This window comes from Balaenoptera acutorostrata, chromosome 13, assembly GCF_949987535.1.
Source record: "Balaenoptera acutorostrata chromosome 13, mBalAcu1.1, whole genome shotgun sequence".
Lineage (NCBI taxonomy): Eukaryota > Metazoa > Chordata > Mammalia > Artiodactyla > Balaenopteridae > Balaenoptera > Balaenoptera acutorostrata.
Genome location: NC_080076.1, coordinates 53259559 through 53284127, shown reverse-complemented (window position 1 = coordinate 53284127; position 24569 = coordinate 53259559). Strand labels below are relative to the sequence as shown.

Below are 24569 nucleotides of genomic sequence, written 5' to 3'. Positions count from 1 at the left end.
TTTTATGAATCAGATGAAGGTTTTTGAATACTGGAAGAACATGTCCTCGTTTTCTTGTTATTCACAATGTAACAGCCACAGGCACAACGCACTTTTAAGCTTAATCTACATTATTATTGTCTCCACCACATTGTTACATGGTTGTTACACCTAGCCAATCAATAAGACAGTATTTTTAAGCCTCAATTTGTAGCATTTGCTGATTTGCATGGTGTAAATACTCCCACTGTGGCTGATTTCAATCTACCAATGTGAAGTCACTTAAAGGTGGAGTTGGGGAGGTGTATGCAGTGACAACCACTGTATAGTATTTCCACATAATAGACATAGATTGATAGATACACAGACAGTAAAATATACTAAAATTATCAGAATGTGATGAGTTTTTAGTATTACATGTTTTAAAGGTAATTTAGTTAGTTGTAGGTTTATATAATTTAATTTTTTAAATAACCATGTATAACAAAATTCCTGAAAATTTAGCAATCGGCTCTCACAGGCCAGTACCTGCCAGGTTTGGCAAACCATGAAACACTTTGTTTCTCAACGGGAATTAAGGAGCCATGGAAGAGCTCCCCACCTCTATCGCAATCCCAGGAAGCAAGGAACTTAGGGGTCCTGGTCACACTGGAACTCACGACGTCTCTCTCGGTTTTTCTTCTTTATTTTCTTTGTGCGTCCATGGATCTTGCTACTTCCTGGTGCAGCGTTCTCTATACAGTATTTCTCACAGAATCCATTTTCTTCTCCATGTTTCCTCTGTGGCTCTCTTTGGTATTGTTGTCATTTGTTTCTATTTCCCTGTTTCTTTTACTCTCACTGTCTTCCACGTGTTCCCCTTTCCCTTTTTCCATCCATCAGCACAAAACTTTTCAGCTGCCCTTTTCCATGGTTTTTGCCAATCTTCCCCCTCTTTTTTCTTTTTTTTTTTTTAACATAGTGGTGGCTTATGTTTAAAAGGAGGCCACAGGAATCCATGTCTGTCAGAACTATGAGGGAACCTACAGCAGACAGACTTCTGGGGCATCTTCTTCCTAATTTTCTGATACTCAATCCAGCATTTTAATGAACTCAACACTCAGAGAGGGGGAAACTCTACAGGATGTATCTTAAGTGAGATCCTTGGGGTGGCTGTGCATTTAATGGGGTTTCATCAGTGAGAAAAGCATAGCACAGGAGAAACTGGTGGAAAAAGTTAGTAAGCCCAAGAGAAGGGCCGTGACCCCACTGGCTCATGCACTCTGAGACTCTGAGCTGATCTCTGCCCCCATCCCGGCGTCCAACAGGAAGTCTCTCTGGACTCCTTGGCCTCAACAGAGTTGAGGGAGGCACGGGGGGGTGGGGGACAGGGAGACCAGCTCTCTCAGGTCATCTTTACACCTAGACCCGCTCTGCTCTCATTTCTGCCCATTTTCACAGACAGCACTCTGTGTAGCTGCTACCTTCTCACAGAGTTGCAGGTGGGAAGTGAGATGCAATACCTTGGCCTCCTAGCCCCAGCCCGCCCTATCTGGAAATTTTTCTGCACCCCGACTTCAGCCCAGGAAGGGTCTACCCAGCAGTTCACCTGTACTCTTTTCTCCTAGTCCCCCTCCTTCCAAAATCTCAACAACAGACTCTCTAGGAAAAAAAGCCCTGGTTTGTAGTGTTTGCCAACTCCTGTGGTGAACACACTGCTACCACGGTTGATTTCAAGCTATTGAACGTGGAGTTGAGAAGACACGTCCACAGTCGGCTCTCAGGAACAGGTGCAGGCCCGCTCAGGCACACCCCTGGATGTTGAGATCACTGGCTATTGATGGTCAAAGCCAAACTTTCAGAATTTAAAATCCTTCTCTGTCTTAAAAACCCAGCTCTTAACAACAGAAGCCTTGGCTTTCAAGACTTTTCCCCTTGCTGTACATCTATTTTATTTTACCTACTTTAGAATTCTGAGCTAAGACTGTCTCTTTGTCAGCTCTCTCCTGAGGGTAGTGCATTTAGGATCCTACCCCTGTGTCCCCAGTGGTAGGAAAAGGTCAATGGGTAAAAGAAAGCATGGAGAAAGAGAAACCTCAATTATTATCTCAAAATATTATCCATCATACACTTATAACTTTTTTTAGTGTTTGAAATAGCAACTGTACTGCCAGTAGAGGCTACACTAAGAAACCTCTATCAAACTTGGTATGAAATTAGAGGAAAGGCCAGCTACTAGGCCCTCTCCTTGAATGAAGGAGGGAGGGAAAGTGTAGGGAGAGAGAGGGAGAGGGTGAGGGAGAGAAGAGAGAGAGACAATGGAAACGGAGGGAGGAAGGGGAAGTAGAGGGACAGTAGGAGGAAGAAAATTCCCAAAGTTACCAAAAATGTGATATTTTGTTTACATTTAACAAATCAATGGTTTCAGCACATGCACTTGCTAAGTACAACTGTATGCCTAACCTCATTTGAAGCTGTCATAAGACTCAATCAGAGTTCTTGAAGAAGGTGAGACCCAGGTCTTGAGGGGCCCTCCCTAAACACCCACCAGGGGCTCTGGCCACTGGGGGAATGGGACTGGCATCTAGTCAAAGCTCAGTCGTTGTTCCCACTGCCTCCCCTCTTCCCTGCCCCTCCTGAGACCTAGTGGCAGAGTTTTGTACCTCACCCCAGCTTCCAGTCTGGTGGGAGACCCTGGCAGTGAGAGAGCTGGGGTGCAGATGCTCTGGTCCTTTGATGCCAGACCCTGAGGTGTCTAATACCCCACCTGGAAAATGAAAGGTAAGAGAATCTTAAACATCAGTATATCTTCTGATCACTTGCAAATTGTCTCCTTTCCCCTCCCTCTTACTCTGACAGACAGGAGACTGTCTGAGGTACCTCAAAGTGTCTTTCACTTTAAACAGTGAGAAATAATTAAAAGAAGTGACAAAGATGTCAGATTCCAGTTAATCTAACCGCTGATTCCTTTTGGAGCCTGGGAATCAGGCATCAGGCCCAGGGACTTCTCTGTCTACTAGTTGCATGACTTTGCAAAAATTGCTTGGCATCTCTTATCTGTGGTTCCCTCATTTGTAGCGGAAATGATGCTTACACTGTAAGGTCAATGTAAGGAGTAAGTGACATTTTATGTAAAAGAGTGATATGCAAATTAGCGGGTTTTATTTTGGCTTGTTTTTGTGCCCTTTGATTGTTCCCCTCTCCGATGCCCCCTATCTTAGTCCTCTCTCTAAAAGTAGTCACTATTAGCAATATACTATATATGCTTCCAGGCTTTTCTTCTAGGAGTTGCCCATAGAAAAGATATCTGTGTGTATGTGTTTTAACATAAGTGATGTATTTATTGTTTCACTTAACAATACGGCTTAGACAATTTTTTATGTCAGTACGATTAGGTCCACCTCATTTTAGAAAATTGCAGCATGGTCTTCCATAAAAGGGGTGCACAATTTTTTATTTAGCCATTCCTCCTTTTATGAATATCTCTGTTGTTTTGAATTTTTCACTGTTATAAATAACATTACAACGAAGAAGATCCTTGTACTTGCTTCCTTCAGCACATGGTTTAAGTTTCTCTCTGGGGTAGCTATTAACAGTAGAACTTTGGGGTGATGGGTTATAAAAAGTGACCTCAAGTGGCTGTACTCACACCAATATTCCCTCCAGCTGTGTATGAGTATACTGAACGAATGTGAATTTCCTCCATTAAAGTGAGGTTGACACAACACTGTAAAGCAATTATACTCCAATAAAGATGTTTTAAAAAATATATTCACTATCTAATGTACAGTTGAAGGAGAAAAATTAAAAAGATGCCCAACTGTAAAAAAAAAAAAAAAAAAAGAGGTTGAGCACCAGTTTATATAAATGTTGACTGTTTTTATTATTTCTTCTGTGAATTACCAGTTTATACCCTTGGCCCATTTTTCAATTAGATCATTTTTTCTTTCTTTAAATGATGTGTTAATTCTAATTCTTTGTTTTTTGTTGTTGCTCGTCAAAACTAGAGATCTATACAGACCATTGTTATCATTATTCAGCAATGATTTCCTCAAAGACAGAGATGCATTTTGTTTATCTTTTAACCACAGCATCAGCAAGAAGCCTCACCCAGAACTGCCCTCCATGAATGTTAGTGGATTGAATTATTCAAAGAGCCGCTTCTGTCGGTCAGAAATCATACTAGTTGTTTTGACCATCATGTAAAATGGGAATTGGTTAAGCAGGTTTTGAAGTGCAAAAAGGTCAGGCAAGAACACGAGGTCGCACAGATACACTCACTGCAGGAAGCAGCTTCCACCCTGCGGTGGGCGTGAGTAGAACCTGGAGCCAGAGGAGGGGCTGGGCTGGTGCTGGTGTCTCTGAAGCGAGTGGCTGGGTGGGAAACCTGGAAACTGGAACTTCAGGCTTCTAGAATCAACTGTAGCTGCCAAGGTGGAGACTGCTGGGGTGATAGGCAGTACAGGAAATGGGCAGCGCCGCCCTCTAGCGCCCCCTTTGGCAGGGCTGAGTACAGCAGAGGTTGAGCTGACAGCGTAGTAACTGGAATCTCTCTTAATAAATCAGGGGACTTTTGCCTGTGGGTGAAGATGCCCAGGGCTATGCTTTGATGACTTCCTCCCTCTTTTTACATTGCCTGAGAGTGCTCAAAGGAAATGTGAGTGTGGCACATGAGCATCACAAGGGTCTGAGGCACTCGGAGCCCTGCCTGGACGAGGCCACCCTCATCCAGCGCAGGGAATCACACGCACATCCACACGGAGAAACCCACTCTCACACCGCGGGCCAGCGCAGGAGGAATTGGGAGAGCGCACTGGCTGTAGCTCAGACCTCACAGCCGGGACCCTGGGGGGAAGATACAGAGAGGCCCTTTACGTCTGTAGGAGGCACGCACATCCCGCTGGTGATTTGATCCGGCTCCCAGGGCAAACGCCGGACGCTGGCCTCAGAGGATTTAATGACAAGGAGAAATAGAGCACTTTCAGTGATTTCTTACACCCCTGCCCACCCCTTCTCCAAAGAAACACTGATTATGCTGAGGCTGGGAGAAGACTTTCTTTTTAGTAAGACATTAACTCCCTGGCTCAAACCTGAGATCTGTGTTTTCCTTTTTAAGTCAGAATCTAAATGAAAGTGTTCTTTCCTGCATGCCTCTTCAGCTGATGTTGAATAGTTATCGCCGACCTATCGCACTGCTACAGACAGGTAGATAACAGATTGCCACGTGGCTCAGGAAAGGAAGATAAATTTCTACCACTCCATGAAGAGTAACCATCTGCAGACACAGCTCTGATTCCCCCAGGAAGAAGTCAAGAATAGACGGAGTAGAGGCTATACTAACTTCTTATCTCAGCTGCCATGCCCTTCCAAATGCTTTGCATCTCTCTCTCGTGCCAAGGCAGGTGGCACTATTCAGCGCTGTCATCAACAGAAGCCACCCTGGGGGTTACAGTAAAGGAGGACAGTGCTGACATCTGCTCTCACTCCGCTTCTACCTCTTTGCAACAGGTAGTGTCCCCTCAGACCTCTGGGGAGTATGATGTGCTTTCCTGCTGGCCCCTGGCTACCTGGAACCCTGACCCCCACCCCATCCCCACCCTGTGGTCAGGTTCTCTCTTCCTGGGTAGAGTTTTGTGCTCCAGACCATCCTCTCACTCCATCCTCCTAGTGAACCATAACCAGTTTCCTATCTCAGTCTACTAGGGCTCTGTTCTGTTTCCCAAGGGCTTGACTGGTTATCTCAAAAGGCAGGGATGGGAGGGAGCGCTGCAATTCAATGCACAACAGAAATTGGAGGTGGAGCCTTTCTTCAGACCATGGGCGTAACCTACGTTAAGTGTTAGCTACAGTGAATTCCACCCAAATTCTGTGGACCCCCATGACAAACCAGCACCTCCACTACTCCCTGAGTGCAAATGGTGAGTGGATCGTTGATGAGCATTGTGTTACAGCAGCCGGGAGAGGTAGCACCGGGGATACCTACAGGCACTGTCAATTACAATGGAAGCTAATGAGACTCAACAAAGAATGGGTAAGATACGAAAAAAGAATATGTGTACATATATGTATAATTGAATCACTATACTGTACACCGGAAACTAACACGACATTGTAAATCAACTATACTCCAATAAAAAGAATATATGGTTGTTTATAATGAATATCATATAATATGTGAAAATCTCGAATGTTCTAACCATTATCTTAATACTCAGGAATACCTTAAAGTTCAAAAGAACACAGAATATGGTCTTCATTTCCATGAACTCAGTTTTCAAATTTTTCTGGAATGGGTAATCCCTATTGTACAATGATTTTAAAAATGTAAAATTGGGTGTTGGATGAAGCAGTTTCATTGACATTGTGCAAATACTAATGTAGAAAATAATTATGTCCACTTTAGCTTAAACCAATAAAACTTTATTCTTTTATCATTTTCACAAAAATTTAAAAAAAAAAAAAAAGAATGGGTAAGATCAGCCACCTGCTCGCAGAAGCAGTGCACTTCAGAGCTGTAAACGCAGGCCAGCAGCTCTGCCAACTACTGTCAGGAGACAAGAGCACCTCTCCAGCAGATCAAGAGAAGGAGGTGTCTTTAGAGTTTGGGCCCGGTGCATCCTGAGGACAGGAACTTTTTTAAAATGACCTATTTTATCACATCATGACTGACTGCCTATTAGAAGGATGGTGCTCTGTATGAATTCTAGAACTGGGAGAGGAAGCCAAAGAGTAACTACTGGTCAGTGTTTATCCTGTGCTGCAAATACTATTTGACAGGTCACTGGGTCAAATAAAAGCCAACATTTACAGGACACTTACTATATGTGCCAGGCCAGAGGTAAGTAAGCTTTATGTCCACGCTCTCATTTAATCCTCACACGCACATGATGAGCTAGGTTTATCCATCAGCCTTTTGCGAGTTTGATTACTGGGGATCAGTCTCCCAAAGCCTGATTTACTCTTGGGGATCTGATGATACTGCGTATCTGAACTTGCAAAGCTAAGAGTTGGGATCGTGGTGACTCCGCTAACATACAGCCACCCTGAGGGTGCCAGGCTGAAACAGATGGCTTGACTCTCTTAAATTTCTTGATTACCAAAGAGATCATCTGTTCCACCCCTTGGTTGACCTGGGCAGCTAATCAAAGTCGTGCTTTCCTTGCAAGATGCGAGGCTCCAAATGTGCAAAACCCAGGTTGGAACAGAGACGTGATACGTGGAGTTCAAACAGGACAGTCTCTGCAGAAACTCAAACTGTTTCCATCACACGTGTGTGACTTTCATGCTTTATTTTCAGAAATAGAAACAAAATGCATTCCACCAGAGACAGGTGACATGTCTCAAACAGCTTGCGAGGGACAAAAGTGGGTGTGGGGTGGAGAATGCATTGGCAAAGATTCTAACTGCCCAGGAAAGGAGAGGAATGCCCTCTCCCCGCACCCCCAAGAAAAGAACAGCATCTTGGGGGAAGATTTGAAACTTGAACCATTGATATTATAATCTTACTACAAAGTGTAAATATCTAAAAGGAGAGAATTATAATCATTCTGACATTATACAGCTTTCAGCCGAATTTCAGACTGAGCTGATGACTCCTGAGCTGATTGCCTGTGGCATGCGGAACACCCATCCACTGCCCTCACATAATCTAAACCAGCAGGGGCAGGAGGGGCTGGCGTGCTGTTATTGCACTAAGATGAAAGTGGCTGGCGAAGTGGGTCTGGTTTGGTAATTAAACACTTTATTGTAGCTCTCAAATGTAAAGCCAGGCCCAGCAACTTTCTTTGCTAGTAAAATATTCCTACCTTCTTCCAGACACCGATATTGATCTAAGAGGTATATGCTTATAGTAACAAAAGTATAAAATGTGGGGATTGAAGATAAAACTTGTACACGGTACATACCTATGACCTGAAAGACACTGACTGCCTCCAAATATATACACCTGGATGAATGAATGGAGACCCCAGGATGCTGTATCGACATGGATATATTTTTCAACTATTAAATGTATATATATTTATATTTCATTTATACATATTTAGTATATACATTTTTAAAATACTCCTTTTCCTTCCAATCCATGTCTCCTTGAAATTCATGATGATGCAGTATCCTGGGGTCCTCATTCATTCATCCCTCCCCTTTCTCCTCAGTCAGATAAGATTATAAACAATGAACATAGTATTCGTGGTATTTTAGTTTAAGGATGCAGGGAGGGGTACAAAAGGGCATCTATTTCTAAGACTGTCTCCGCACACAGGGACAGAATCCTTCCAACAACTATTCCAACTGTCTCTTTCAATCAGACCAAGCCTGGTGATCTGTCCACACCCCAGTGTGATTGGAACATCTAATCCTACCAGCTCTCCCTGGCTGTGTGGACAGAAAACATCGATCAGTCTGACCAAAAGCTACACCCAGAGTAATTCTGGGAATTTTCCTGTTGCAATTATTTTAAGAAGCAGTTTCAGAAGGTTGGCAATGACAAATTGAATGAAAGTTTGGATGAGTCGTGGATCACTGAAAATAACTTATAGGCAGAAAATTTTTTTTTAATTTTATATTTTTTTAGATTTTTTTAATGATTATTAAAGTAATACAGCTCATTGCAGAAAATACAGCAAAGCACAAAGAAAAACAAGAAGAATCACCAATAACCCTCCTCCGACCTTGGCTGTGAACAGCTTTTCAACCTAAAGCTAAATGAATCTGAGCTAAATGAATCTTCCAGGATCAAGAAATGTCCTTAAGTGTTCTGGCATCTGCCCTTCACTCCAAGAGTTGTCCATCCACAATCCAAAAACCCATGTTGACCCTTCCTGCGCCAGCCTTAGTCTTGGGCAGAATTGGTAGCCCCTATAAAGTGAATGTCCAGGGTCCCCAAGGAGGCTTCTGCCCAGATGTAGTGTTTCAATCTGCTCCCCAGAACCAGAACTCAGGAAACAGCACTTGTTATTTCACAGTGAAATTTGGCTAAGTATAAATACTCACTGCCTTACACTCATTCGCACTAAAATGTAAATAAGGTCTGTGTGATGTTTCTACAAGGAGAAAGGGGGATACACCAGAACTCTAGGCATCTGAGTTAGGAAGCAGGATGCCATGAAAGACAGTCCTCATTCAGGAATGAGCCATTCTAATGTCAGGCAGCCCTTCTTGTTAGTGACTCTTTTAAAGCCTAAATGGGGACCTGTCGTAAGATCCTGTCGTAACCTGAAACACGGCCATTCTTTGAACAAAAGCCACCTAAGGGGGCTTGTCCTCCAGTGAATTGCGCTATGGTACCTCCATCACCTGGGAAAGCTGGCCTGGCATACAAAAGTCAAATCACAGACATCATTTCTTTTCTACCTTCTTCTCCGTTGAAAATAGCCTCTTTGTCTCACGTTTCCTAACTGTTCAAATGAATTCAAAATACGAGGGAGCCCTAGAAGGCCAAGCTGTCCAGTTTCACGTGAGAATTTCTCATCTTTCCAAAGCTCACAGACTTCTCAGTTTGTTTTCATGTTTGAATTATACATGGTTTTGGGGTCATTGAACCCCAAATTGATTAAATCCGTTAAATTATCTTTGAGAAAGAGTCATCGTGTGTATTTATTAAATAAAATTATCTAGTGTCTTCTTTCAGATGCTTTTACAATGAACAAATTCCCTTGTTTCCCGGGAATTCTTTGATGTTCCAAAAGCTTCTGGCACGTTTTACATGAGACGTTTCTAGGTTCTTCTTCCCTAGAAACAGGAAGTTGACAAAAAGCCCCAAACATTTATTTTAGTTCCCAAAATTGGGATGGGAGATGTCCAATAGGTTCTAAAAATAGTAAAAGCCCTTCAACATGAATTTGGTCTTTACCAAAAGAGTCAATGGATTTAAATTTTGTCTGAAATTTGTCCAAAACCCACCTGGTTAGGTTTGGAGATATCTTCACATTCAATATTCTTAGCCATGAAAATATTACACCTGGAAAATTGCTTTATTTCTGTTCCTTGATGGGATAAATGATTACAACAACAACAAACATTCTTGACAATAAAAACTCACTGTCACTGAACCATCCTAGCCTCTCTGTTATAACAGGAATTGGCACATTACTGTCCATGGGCCACATGCGCCTTGTTGCCTGTTTAGTTTTTTGTTTTTTTTTAAATAATTTGTTGAGGTGAAATTCAAATAACAGAAAATTAACTGTTTTAAAGGAAACAATGCAGAGGTATTTAGTACATTCACAGTATTGTACAACCACCACCTCTACCTAGTTCCAAAACATTTGCATCCTTCCAAAGCAAAATCCTGTACCCAGGGGCTTCCCTGTGTGGCGCAGTGGTTAAGAATCCACCTGCCAATGCAGGGGACATGGGTTCGAGCCCTGGTCCGGGAAGATCCCACGTGCCGCGGAGCAAGTAAGCCCGTGCACCACAACTACTGAGCCTGCGCTCTAGAGCCTACGAACCACAACTATTGAAGCCCTCGCGCCTAGAGCCCTCTGCAACAAGAGAAGCCACGGCAATGAGAAGCACGCGCACCGCAACAAAGAGTAGCCCCTGCTCGCTGCAACTAGAGAAAGCCCGCGCACAGCAACGAAGACCCAACGCAGTCAAAAAATAAATTTTTTAAAAAAAGTCCCGTACCCATTAAGCAATGTCTCCCCATTCCCTCCTCCCCCAGAGCTTGGCCACCACCAATCTGTGTTCTGTCTCTACTTATTTATTTATCATTTATGTGAAATCTCCAGATTTATTTATTCTGGAGGTTTCCTGTAAATGAAATCACACAATATGTAGCCTTTGTGTCTGGCTTCTTTCATTTAGCATAATGGTTTGGAGGTTCATCCACACTGTGACATGTGTCAGTACTTCATTCCTTTTTATGGCTGAATGACATTCTCTTGTATGTGTATACAATGATTTGTTTACCCATTGATGGACATTTGGGCTATTTCCACCTTTTAGCTATTGTGAATAGTGCTGCTATGAATCTGTGTATATGTACTTGTTTGGGTCCCTGTTTTCAATTATTTTGAGTATATATCTAGGAGTAGAATTGCTGGGTCATATGGTAATTCTATGTTTAAATTTTAGAAGAACTATCAAACTGTTTTCCATAGTGGCTACACCATTTTACTATTTTATTTTATTTACACTATTTTATTTATATATACCATTTTAATTCCTGCCAGCAATGTATGAGTTCCAATTTCTCCACATCCTTGTCACCACCTGTTGTTTTCCTTTTTTAAAAATTGCTATCACCATCCTAGTGTCATCACCTGTTTTTGTGAATAAAGTTTTATTGAGACATAGCCATGCCAATTCATTTACTTGTCTATGGCTGCTTTTGCTACAATGGCAGAGACTGTATGTCCCACAAACCTAAAATATTTACTATCTGGCCCTTTGAGAAAAAGTTTGCTGAACTCTATTTTAGAAGATTAGCCCTTTTTTTTCTTTGTCATTTTATTTCACAGCTCCCCAAAATAAGACCAAATAATACTGCTGTGACCTTGAGTGAGTTAACTTATTTTCAGTCTTAAATTTCCTTATCTATAAAAAGATATGATAGGACTAGTTGATTTCCAAGTTCTCTTCTGGAATTTTATAATAATCTGATAAACTATGGTAATTCCAAAATGGGTAATTAATTTGCAGTTTATGCTTTCTTATGTAGTCTGTACCTTGCTCAGCTATCTTTTGGCTTAAATTAATGCTTTCCTCTGTTATCTCTTTGATCTATTCATTATACAAACAGGGAACAGCAGCCAATGCCTAGCTCACGGTTCTTTCTCTGTACCAAGTTGCAATGATGTGGTAGGGTTGTCTAGGAAGGTAGGAACAAACTATCAAGTGGAAATTCCTGGCTCCTCTAGTGAGGAGAAAAGGAATCCTGTCAAAACTGAATGGTGTCATTGATGGTTTCTTAAATACACAGCTGTGCCCAGTTTAAGACCAAGTCCTCTTTCTCCAGCTCCTCAACCTGATGAGGATGGGGCAGGAAGAAAACAAAGAGAAAGAGAGGGAGTGGGGGAGATAGAATAGGTTATTTAATAACACTTCACTAAAGGAATGCTGAAGTTGAACACTTCACATTAATAACCTGTTCCCCGCGTGAGAAGGCTGGGAGAAGGAGCAAGTTACTTAAACAGGCACCTCGATCTGAACACGTTCACCAAGAGTTGGGTGTGGACGGGCCACTAATTTTCAAAATGGAGAAACAGAAGTGAAGGGCCTGGCCTGTACTCACCAGGGAAATTCACTGCAGAACATGGATGAGACCCAGGTGTCCTGACTCCAATCCAGGAAAAGGAGGAACGGGGGCAGCGTCTGCTCAGGAAAGAAAAGGAGATATTTTGACCCATTTGAGCGGCTGTAACTCGTCACGGTGAAAGGTACAGGGGGACATCCTGCTGGTTTGAGCAGAATCAACGTTGCCTGCCACGATCAGGAAAGACCCACCTGTCCACAGGTAACTGTAAAACACACCTGGGCGCTCAGTCCCCGTGGGTCTCTAAGCTGGCCTGAGTGAAGCCGCACCATGACCCGAGTGCCATGTTGCGGGTTACTCGTCACCTGGCTGAAGCCCCTGGTGAACAAACCGCAAACACTCGGGAGAGGGCTCAAGAGGCTCACGTCCCTCCCTCCACACACACGGGAGGAATCGGCAGGTGTCCTGGGCCAAGCGCGGGCGGTGCCCCAGCTGGCTTGGTCTCACCCAGCAGACCCACTTCGTCACCCGCAGGTTCCGCCTGTGTATCCCCTGCCGTCCCGCCAGTGCCCTTCAGAGTTGGGGTGAGGCGGCTAATACCTGATATGGGGCTGTTATTACTACTTGGGAACATCCTTAACCTCTTGTTCTGAAATTGCTCAGTGTCACCAGCAAAGCCCGCTGGGCTGGGGGAGGGGGAATAAGAGGGAATCGAGGCGATAAGGTCTAACCTCTTCCTTTGTGCTTCCTCTAGTTTCGCTTGCTCACAGGGGGCCTCGTGCAGCGATGCTGCGCCCCGCACTGCGATCTGGAGTGTGAACAGCACAGCTGTGCCCTTCCCTTGAGAACCTGCCCCCTCCCCGCTGACGGGATCCCTGTAAAGCAGCCCGGCCCACGGCCTGGGGGAGACCTTGTGCTCTGGATCGCAATCCTGCAGCTCTCCATTCTTTGATCAAAGAATAAAGCTTTCCTTTGCTTCTGAACCCAACTTGGTCTGGTTCTATTGGTGCAAAAGACACCGGGCAGAAGCACCCCCGCTGGGACCCGACTTGAAAGTGTTGGTAACAAAAGTCCATTTTTTCCTGCTTCATTAAGGTATGATTGATTGACAAATAAAAATTGTATACATTCAGGTTGTATAATATGATTATTCTTTTTCTTTTTTAGTGTACAATGGGGCTTAATATATGTGACCATCATGAAATAATTACCACGATCAAGTTCATTAACACATCCATCACCTCACATAGTTACCATTGTTCTTCAAAGTTCATTTTTAAAATCCAGGGTCACCTGTTTCCCATTCCATGCACCTTGAATCTCTTTCTGGTCCCACTCTGCTTCCTCCCCACACTTTGCAAAAGCTGTTTCCTCTGGTGGAAGGTGCAGGTCCTATTCTTTGGCCAACTTCTACAAACCTCTCAAGATCCAAGTCAAATGCCACCTCCTCCAGGAAGCCTTCCCCATTCTTTCCTGTCTCACTTTTACCATAGCGTGGATTGTACTGGAACATGCTTCCCCTGTTACTTCTTCCTTCACAGCTAGTCTGTGAGGCTCTGGAGGACGAGCACTGGCTCTCCTATCTCTGCTTCCCTCCTTTAGCTCTGAGCCAGCATGCAGCAGGCACTCCATGAATGAAAGGATGAAGAAATGAATGAATGAAGTGCCTTCCTCCAAAGCTGAGCTCTGTCGGCTGCAGTTCCTCAGAAATCCCTTCCCTTGTAGTGGGGGAGGCTCTCCCTCTGAGAGCTCTGTCCCTGAGGCCCCCCTCACACACCGGATGCTCAGGGGTTCGGCACACCTCCCTGCTGAGGCTCTGGGAGCGGACTCTTCTCATGGGTGCTTTTTGAAAGAGAGTATTGTCTCTGTTATACTGCTGGGCTGTGAGCCTACGCTGTCCTCATCTGGCTTTTCCTTCCTTCGTTAAATGGTCGTCACCTGCTCAGTCTCTCAACAGGAAACGCTTGCATGATTCTTTCCCTGAGTTTTCACCCCCACCAGTCACCAAATCCTTATGATGCCGCCTCAGTCATTTCTCTTCAACTCTCCCTCAATCGCCTGCTCTAGCGGAGGCCACGGATGAATTGGGAGGGTCTCCTAACTGCTCCTCCGGCATAAACCTATCCCCCCACCGTAGCATCTGAATGTACTGCCTGAGGGAGTTTCTCCCAAACCAGTCCAACCACGTTGCTCTCCTCCTTAGTCGCCCGGACCCTGGCCCTGGGGATGGTCCAGGCCCCGGAGCACTGCACGTCCCTTCCGCGCAGCCCCATGTCCTCCCCAGGCAGCCTGTACCACGTGCAGCCCTGAGCACTCACCAAGTGCTGGAAGCTCTGGGTCTTCTGTGACTCTGGCCTTTGCATTTGTGGTGGTCTCTGTTTTGCCCTTCCTCGCACCCCTCCCTGGCTCAAAACTCGCTCTCTGTGTGGAGCGCCCCCCAGTCCTCCTGCAGCTGAGCCACCCCTCCTCCTTCCACTAGCGTCACCACTCGCCACTCTGCACGCCCCTGCAGCACGGCTCTGTCCCCGGTTACACATAAACTCCCCGAAGGCAGCGTCCTGCGGGCTTCACTCACCTCAGGATCCCTAACAGCTCATACCATGATTGGCCTTTAACATGAACATCTAAATCAGCTGGGTCCTTGGCCTTAGGCAGTCCCGACTGCTGTCAGAGGTTAAGGGAGCAAAGGGAGAAAAACATATTGAATACCTGCCTTGTGCCAGCTAAGGGTGAGCCACGTATCTGCTAATTTTGCATGTGAAACAACACCATATCAAGCCCACCCCGACCTAGCATTGGTGATGGAAGTTGAGAGGGGCGAGGGGAGAGTTGGATGATGGTAGCAGCTGGAAGGCAACGGAGGGCGGCAGCCAGTGATAAAGGGGCACCCAGGCAACACTTGGTAGAATTACTGCACTCCTGGTCTGTCTGCTGTGCAGCAATCACCAAGCAGGAGCCCTGTCTCACTCTGGCAGGGCACATTAGTGTCCCCTTCCTGGCTGACCCCTTGTGAGAGCATCATGGTATGATGGAAGGGGCAGGGGCTTCAGAGCCACGGAGACCTGGGCTCAAATCCCAGCTCAGCTATTGCTAGCTGTGTGATCTCAAACAAATTACTTAACCTCTCTGATCTTCAGACTCCTCTCCCAAAAAACAGAAATTAAAAAAAAATTATCACAGGATTATTTATTACTAGAACAAATATTGTTTTGAGTCCTCATTTGTATCATCTCTGATCTAGTCAGTGGGAATACAGTAGCTTCCAATATAATACAGTGGGAATACAGTAGCTTCCAATATAATACATACTTAAATATTAGTTTCTTTCCCCTCTGCTATTTATTCCCCAGTCAGAAGCACAGAATCCTTAGAGAAATCCCCTCCATTCTTTCTTTCCTCCAGTGCACATTATTCCATCCTCCAAGTAAAGATCATCTGATGATAATAGTAACACCTAACACTTACGAGGTACTTCCTATGAGCTAGGCATTATTGAAAGTACTTACAGTTACTAACTTAATGCTCACAACACAGATTGGTTTTACAAGTAAGAAAAAAAAAAAGGCACAGAGAAGCTAAGGAATTTGTCACAGCTAGTGAATGATGGAGCTGGGATTTGAACCTGGGCACCCCAGTTCAAGTCCACAGCCTGAGCCAATACATTAGAGATTAGACATTTCAGCCCCTCTGGATGATAGTGTCTTCAGAGCTGTCTTTCTTCCCCATCCCTTCTTTTTTCTCTTTTCCTCTCTTCTCTTCTCTTCCTCTCAAATGAAGAAACCGAAGGTCACTTTGGACAGGGTTAGGTGACATGCTCAAAGTTACACAACTCCTTGCAGCATTTATCCTGACTCCCGTTCCTGTGCCCTTCCTATGACACCGTGCAACACTAGACGATCAGTATGAAGGCAAATGGCTGAAATTAATTACCATTTTGATTCAATAACTTATATGACTTTATCCTCCCAGTTAAAACAATCATTTGCAGGTATCAAATCTGATGGTAAAAAATATATATATTTCCATTAGATAACATTATGTTTCTTTTACTTTAATTAATACCGATCTGAAAAGCGTGCTTTGTTTTTGCTAGCGTTGTTTGAATTTCTGCCCCCATAAATATTTGCACTGTTGTCTTAGTTTTAATTAGTTTCTGGTGTTTTCCTTGGACTGGTTTTACGATGGGATGGGAGTGGAGTATTTACAGTCTGACCTGCCATCTGTGAAGATTTGCATCCCCAAACCACTGTAGCTACAGCCCAGAGATGACATCGATGTACAGTCAAAACAAGCCAGGGGTGTTCGTGAGCAAGGCAGTGCTGTGTCTCAGCTGCTAAGTGACCCTGAAGCACCCACAGGCAGCCATCACATAGGGACACTACAAACAAGCCTCCCCCGAATCTTCCAGAAATTTGCCGTTGAACAGACGCAAGGTCACCACAATCCAGAACCTAATTCCAGGAAGAATTTGTTCTTGGATCAAGGGGGTACTGAACCCAGAAGAGATAAAAGACTGAATAGATGCCATTGAGAAACTGGGGCATAAGTCTACAGAGGCTGGTGTAGGTGATACATGAGACACTGTAGGAAGAACACTATTTGCAGATAGAAGAATTTCCCAGCTTATCTGTGTGAGTCGATGAACTCCTCTGAGTTTCGATTTCCTCATTTGTAAAATGGGGGTAATCATACTCATCTTGCTGATCACCTAGGGATCATATGAGGAAATTAGGTAAGTGAGATCAGTCTGAAAACTGTAAAGTGCTCTAGAAATATGATGAATTGTATTATTGCTGTTCTGTAATGTATATGCAAAGGAAGTGGAGTTTCACTGGAAGAACATATATAACAGTGATTTCCACTTAAATGCACCAGAAAGAATGATGCAATTCATTATGAGACTTCTACTGCATTTTTAAACCCAGGGGAAGCTTTGCAAGCATAAGATAACAAAAACACAGCAAGGTAGTGATAGATGGGGACTTGGCATCTGCACAGGCCCTGAGTGTTCCAGACACATGGAGGAGGGTGAGGCAGGTGAAATGTACAGCCTGGGAAGGGCTGGCTCCCCCATGTGCACAAGGGGGACCTGGGACAGTCACTGGGCCGCTGCCCCAGCTTACCTGCCAAGGCAAATGTCAGAGACTGCTACAGGCTGAACTGTGTCCCCTAGCTGCATGTGTTGAAGCCCTAATACCAAAGGTGACAGCATTTGGAAATAAGGCCTTTAGGAGGTAAATAAGGTTAAATAAGGGCATAAGGGTGGGGCCCTAATCCAATAGGATTGGTCGCCTTGTACAAAGAAGAGGTCTCTCTTTCTCTTTCTCTCTCTCTCTCCCCTCTCCCTCAGAGGAAAGGCTACATGAGGACAAAGTAGCCACCAGCAAGCCAGGAAGAGAGGTCTCACCAGAAACCAAACCCTGCTGGCACCTTGATCTTCAACTTTGCAGCCTCTAGAACTGTGAGAAAATTAATTTCTCTTGTTTAAGCCACCCAGTCTGTAATATTTTGTTAGGCAGCCCTAGGAGGCTAAGACAGTGACAATATCTTTATTTTCGTTTTACAACTAAAAAGAAAATCAAGTTTTCTTTGAGATATATTAATCTCTGCCACTTCTACCTATATACCCAATGAAAATGAAGAAAAAATCCAATGGAAAAGTCTCACTGGGTACCATTTTGTCTTAAGATAACATACTGGAGAAAAAGTGTAATTTCAAGGGAAATTCTATCCATCAATTCTTATCAGAATCCATCTGCTCTTTTAAGAGTTCACTAAATCATCGGATGTCAGGGTTGCAAAGATCTTAAGTGTTACTGTCTAGTCATCCACCAAAGTTTCGATTTCAGTCCTCTAGTGGAGAGGCTAAAAACTCACATCTTGGATTTTGACCACCTGAGACCATATCCTGGCTCTTGGATTTCTTGGCTGTGGAAATCTAAGAAACTTAAAACATCTCCAAATCCCAGTTTCCTCATCTATAAAATGGAAATAATAATAATAACAATAACACATCTACCTGGGGCTTCTTGTAAAGAGGAAATGAAATAACCTACCCCCGTGTAGTGTCTGGAAGCTAGTAAGCGCCCAGTTAATGTTAACTATTACTATCTATCTTAGAAAAGTTAGATATAAAATATGAAATACTCTGCAATCAAGTTAAAGCCAGACCTCCCATTTGGGAGTCACCCCTGGCACTCTATACCCACTCAGTAGCCAGCTATTGATCTGTAAAGTCAGTTACGTATTTATCAGAGTGAGGGGTATTAGAGGTATGAGGGGTATTAAAGGTATTAGAGAATGACAATAAAATCCATTTAAGGAAATCCAATTCAGTAAATCCTTAAGACAAGTGGAGCCATTGTGCACATGGCACAGAAAGGTATTATTTCTGCAAATACCGCCCCTTCAAACACTTTGCTCCTATGGTGTTTGAAGGGGATGTCAACACGGGGCAGGCCCCTCCCCAGATTGGAGTATGGGTGACCCTGGGGGATGCAGGGGACACCAAAGGCCACAGGAAACAGATATGGCCCAGCTTCCTGGAGCCCCGATTGAATGAAGCAGAATGCAAACATCTGCATGATTTTTTTAAAGACAAAATATGGTACTTCCAAGAACTTTCTGGCATGCCTTATTCCGTTTCCAGCCATGCCTCCAGTTGGGCAGGGGCTGTGAACTCTGCTCTGCCAGTGGGCTCTGGGGTAAAAGAAGAGCCCAGACCAGGAGGCTGCGCCCCCACAGGCCACTGCTTCCCTGGATTATCCCAGCAGCCTCCTCCTTTCCAGCACCGTGATCTTCGCAAGCCCAGCGGGCACAGCCCATCCTCCCGGAGGAAATACCTTCAACACCTCCCTCTGGCCTATGGGGTGAAGTCCACGTTTCTTTAACTTGGTACAAGACCCCTCACAGCCTGACGCCCGACAGCCTTGCAAGCCTATGATATCCGCTCGCACCTGCGACCCCTGTGCTCCCCACTGCCTTCCCGGTGCCCCCTCCCCCAACAGCTCTGCGATCTCATTCCAAGGCCCCTCCTGTGCGATGCTTTCTCTACTCTCCCCTCCTCCCCGCCGCCACGGTGCTCAGAACGCGGTGCACATGCTAAATACTGTCTATTTAACCACCAGTGTTAACTGGCTCTTAAATTAGTATTTAACTGGCTGTCTGTACTGCTGACTACAGTTTTGTTCTCCTTCGCTTTTCTAATTTGCAGAGAAGTTTTCTTCACGAAGTCGAACTGCTCTTTTGAAATGAAATCTCAGCAGATTTTCTTATTTCCAGACAAAATTAAAACAGGAAGTGAGAATCCAAAGTGTGCTCTACTGTGACAAAAGTCACATTACGAAACCAAAGTGTCCTCATCTCCAGTCTCCCCAGGGGCAGAATACGTTCCAGGGCTCCCAGCTGAGACTCCCATGAAATTCACTTCAAGAGGTTCTCGGAGGCCCTTATTTCACTCCAAGGCCTGGGCAAAACGTCGCAGGGTTTAGAATGCCAAAGAAAGCCCCTCTAGACTCGCAGTCAGATCGTGGGAAGACAGGGGCTGCAGAGAGCCAGGCTGGGGGCCAGCTGAAGCTTAGAAGACACAAAAGTGTTTCTTTCATTTAAAAAAAAATCTTTTGTGGAGGAAGTCCTGTGTCCCCAAGCAAGTTCTGACTTCACTAAAACAGCTGAGCTAAGCTTTGCCAGCCTCTTCCAGAAAGAGGGGGAAGCCTGTCTTCTCTCCACACCAGGGCACAGTGAATTGACAATGAATTCTGTTCGTCTCTTAAATAAATAACAAACCAGACTCTATTCACGTTTACCCCAATTTCTCAGTAGAAAACCAAAACTGCTGTCCTGACATCACCGGTTCCCAAATGCTGCTGCTTCTGGTTTTGTCTGATCTTGTTCATTTATCTTGTCGTTTTGTTTTTCCCACAGCTGGCAGTGAACAATGACCAATAAATTAATGAGCAGAGAAAAAGAAATCGACAACTGTTCTGGGAACACGGGAGTGTGCCAAAGTCAACGGGGAAAGCTGTGAGACCGAGCCCTTTTCGCCCATTCTTATAAATACGCAAATACTTTATCCTGTCCTGAACTCTACAGTAGCTCATTCATTTTTGTTGTTGTTGTTTTCGTTTTGTCATTTACCCATTCATCTAACAGTTACTGAGCTGTTACAGTATTGAAAGTCATCCATTAACACAACTTTAGTGGCTCTTAAAGGTTACTGTTTCACAGTCACCCCGATGACTTGCTAAAATACAGATTGCTGGCCCAGGACCCCTGAGTTTCCAATTGTGTAGCAATGGGGTGGAACCCTGGAATTTGCATTTCTCAAAAATTCCCGGGTGGTGCCGAGGTTACTCGCCCCAGGAGCACACTGTGAAAAGCACTGCATGAATATATCCACCACCAAATCCCTAGAATGCCCAGAAGGTAGAAGATGCTCAATAAATATTCATTAAGCTGAACTGAAGCCGCTTTGAGAAAATCCTGGATTCTGAGATAACAGATTGGTTTGTATAAATATTTACACATTTTCCCAGCTGAGACAGAGACACAAGTGAACAAGAACAACCATATAAAGCAGGGCGCTCTCATTTATAGATCAAATGTTAGGTTGAGGACAGAGTATACTGCAGCTGACTTACTGGTGAACTGACCTAGGTGTGGACACCTTGGGGATTATTAAGTAAAACAGGAAAATCATTTTATCATCTTGACCACGTGCCCCTGCAGTCGCCTCCTTCCCTCTTCCTCCTCTTTCCCCCTTCACGGCCCTCCACCCCTTCTCCTCCATCTCTACAAGGCTATCAGTTAATATTTGTACACATACTTTGAGTTCTTGGAAGAGAGAAACTGTATTTTTGCCAAATGAAATAAATAATTTCTCTCTGTTCTTTAAGAAGGTAGACAGGGCAACATTATCATCCAAAAAAAAAAAAAGTTTTCTTTATAAAGTCCTGTTTATCAAACTTTAGGGTAAACAAAAAGTCGGTTTTTTTTTAATGACCTCGAAGGCCATAATCTAAGGTGATTTGTGGCATGGGTTTCCCAGTTGGCTATTTTAAATAATACTTTTAAATTTATAACGGTGTTTTCTATAAATAGCGTCGTATCAAATGACCTCTTGTGTTCTTGGGTCCTCTCACTATTGTCAAGTTATTTTATTGCTATTCACCAAGTAGCAAACTTGGAGAATCATAAATTATATGGGCTTATAATTTAGTTTCCGTCTCCTCTTGGTTATCTTGCAAAGAGAGAAAAGTAAGTTCATAATTCTTACAACTTAAAAAATATGGATATAGTGGGAAGCAGCTGCATAGCACAGGGAGATCAGCTCGGTGCTTTGTGACCACCTAGAGGGGTGGGATAGGGAGGGTGGGAGGGAGACGCAAGAGGGAGGGGATATGGGGATGTATGTATATGTACAGCTGATTCACTTTGTTATACAGCAGAAACTAACACACCATTGTGAAGCAACTATACTCCAATAAAGATGTTAAAAAAAACCCCAAAACATGGATAAGCCATTCTGATCATGGTATTTGTCAGTCTCTGTATGTGATTCTAATCCTTTTTATTTTATCCATTTCAAGGCTGCTTTATAAGGCATATCAGTCGAGATTTTAAATTGCAAGCAACAGAAACTGACTTTGGCCAGTTTAAGCAGAAAAAATATCTCCCAGAATTCTTGGAAGACTTGAAACACTGGGCTCAGTGCTACTCAGACAAGAGCTGCAGATCTAGCCACAGAAGAAGCCATGTGAGGAAGCTGCGGCTATCACTGCAAAGCTAGGGGTGCTGCCCCCCAAAGCCTGAGCAACTCAAGGCGACTGCTGCCATTCTGCAGAGCCATGACGCTGCCCCAGGAACTCAGACCTGCAGGAAATGAATCACTTGGCTTGAGGGCATGCAGCCTTAACTTTACAAGCAATAACCAAGTTGCTCTAGTGGTTGTACCAATTTACACTCTGACCAATTTTTTTTCCCATAGTGCCATGTAGTCCTCAACATTTGTAACTGTCAGCCTACTCTATTTTTTTTCCAATCTGACGAATGTCAAATGTTATCTCACTGTGATTTTAATGTGCATTTCTATGATTACTGGTGAAGTTGAGCATCTTTGCATACATCTCTTTGTCATTCTGAGTTTCTCTTTTTAGAATTGCCTGTTCATGTCATTTGCCCATTTTCTGCTGGCTGTTTTATGTTTCTTAATTGATTTGTAGGAATTCTTTATCTATTTTGAATACTAATCCTTTGTTAATTATAGTCATTACAAAGTGCTTCTCTCAATCTGTGGCTTATTATTTCACTTTTTTATAATGTCTTTTGATGGGCAAAATTGTTTTTTAATGTTGTCAAGTATGTGACAGATTTGGAATAAACACAAAAGATTATTGTGTGTTCTCAGTGGAAAATCATGCATTGTTTAGAGCACATCCTTCTGTGTTACTGGATTTTAGCTGTTCATTGTTTTGAGCTATTTTACAACTTTTAAGTTGCAGATACTGCTAGCAATGCAAAATAATTGTTGTTTCTTGACGTGAAAATAAATTCTGTCTGGTGGTGGTTCAGTTGCCTTCTTCTGCCCAAACCCCTTACTCCTCCTCCCACAACCTGCCTGCAGGAAAAGCCAGCTTCACATCCATTTGTAAATTTATTTCAACATTCCTTCATTCCATATAAACGTGTGGTTCTCTGCTTTCTCCTTTTAACAGTTGTAACGCCTGCCTGGTTCCCTCATTAATAATGAAGTAAATAAAATCTTTAATACATGTTCATTTTATATCTGTATGAGAGTCATGATTTTACCTTTTCTGAAAATTTCCTTTAACAAATGTATCGATCTTTTCCTTTACAGTCTGTGTTTTTGTGTCTTAAGAAATTATTCTGACCCTCAGGATTATAAACATATCTCATACCTATTCTTCTAGGCCTATTGAAGTTTTACTTTAATATTTAAGCTATCTGCAATAGATTTTTGCTTAGATGGTGTGAGATGGTGATGTAATTTAATTTTTTTCCCCGTGGAGAGCCAGTTTTCTCAGCACCATTTACTAAATTGCCCACTTTTCCACCACTAATTGATAATTCTATCTCTGTTGTGTATCAAGACTCCGTTACGCATAAGTCTATTTCAGGGGTCCCCATTCTGTTCCAGTGGTTGGCATCACTGCCGTAATTCCTATAGCCTTAAAAGAAATCCTACCATTTGGTAGGACAAATCTGCCATGTTCTTTGTATTTAAAATTTCTATGGCTGTTATTGGCCCTTTACTTATCTGTATCAATTTTAGGATTAACTATGGGATTTTGCCTAGATTCTATTGGATTCACAAATTACTTTAGGGAGAATTGACTTCTTTAGGATTTGATGTCTTCCCATCCACACACATGGGAGAGATATCTCCATTTGTTTAGATTTCTTCAAATATTTTTTTCATAGAGTTTTATAATTCTGTCCACACAAGTCTTAACACATCATTTGTTAGTTTAATTCTAGGTTCTTTTGTGGTTTTGTTGCTGTTGTAAATGGTATTTTTCAGATGCTTATTACTGGTGTATTTACAATTGATTTTTAATCTATTGACGTCATGTTCAGCAACCCACATATGTTCTTAAAGTTAGAATTTTAATGTGTAATCCTTCAGCCAATTCTTAGTCTTTCTTGGACCCAAGGGACCTATTTTTGTTTATAAACTTTCTTGTGGAAGATATTTCAACTCAATACTGTGCAGAGTATCAGACACAAAGCAGACACATTCAATAAACATTTGTTAAATAAGTAATGGCCAAAAGAAGACATCTTTATTTGAAGAATTGTGCATTTCTCTTATGATCTGCAAATTCGATATTCAGCTGTGTAATCCTAAGAATATGACATATACATCCCCTTCCTTCCTATTTTATATAGGTACAATCTAGTTAAAATAAATACCAAGAGCAGCCCTAAAAGAAGGGAGGGAGGAATGGAATATCACAAACTGATATCTAGGGGGAGGTGAGGAGAGGGCACTGTTTCTTGGCAATCGACTTCATTCCCAGCAGTTGCCAACCCAGTTCTGTAAGGGTCTCCTGTCCCTCCCTCCTCTCCATCGTCCGCTCCTCTTCTCACCTGATAGAGTCAAGGAAAAGATCACCAGGAAGAGTGCGAGTGAGGAGTGAGAGGTTTACTGAGCAAATCTCACATTTGGGACAAAGCTATGATCTGGTTTCTAAAACACACATTACAGATTGAGATTTATTTTCCCTTCTCGGAGAAGCCATGCTGGCATTAAACTGGGGTTGTGATATGCTTGTTCTGCCATTACAGACTTGAGATCTGAAAGGATCCCCAGAGAACACTGGCCATATTTTTGAAATAAATTGTCCCCTGATCAGAAACTCATAACAGAATTTGGAATCAGATGGGGGCTTCA

General features: G+C 43.3%; 1 long non-coding RNA gene across 4 annotated transcripts in view; it reads right to left on the bottom strand.

Annotated features, from left to right (window-relative positions):
- LOC103008829 (uncharacterized) overlaps window positions 1-24569 on the bottom strand; it is a 163377-nt gene that overhangs the window by 95428 nt on the left and 43380 nt on the right. For all 4 annotated transcript variants that reach the window (XR_009005024.1, XR_009005026.1, XR_009005025.1 and 1 more), the window contains exon 4: window positions 12197-12276. This is a non-coding gene — a long non-coding RNA (uncharacterized LOC103008829). The remainder of the gene's footprint in view (window positions 1-12196; window positions 12277-24569) is intronic.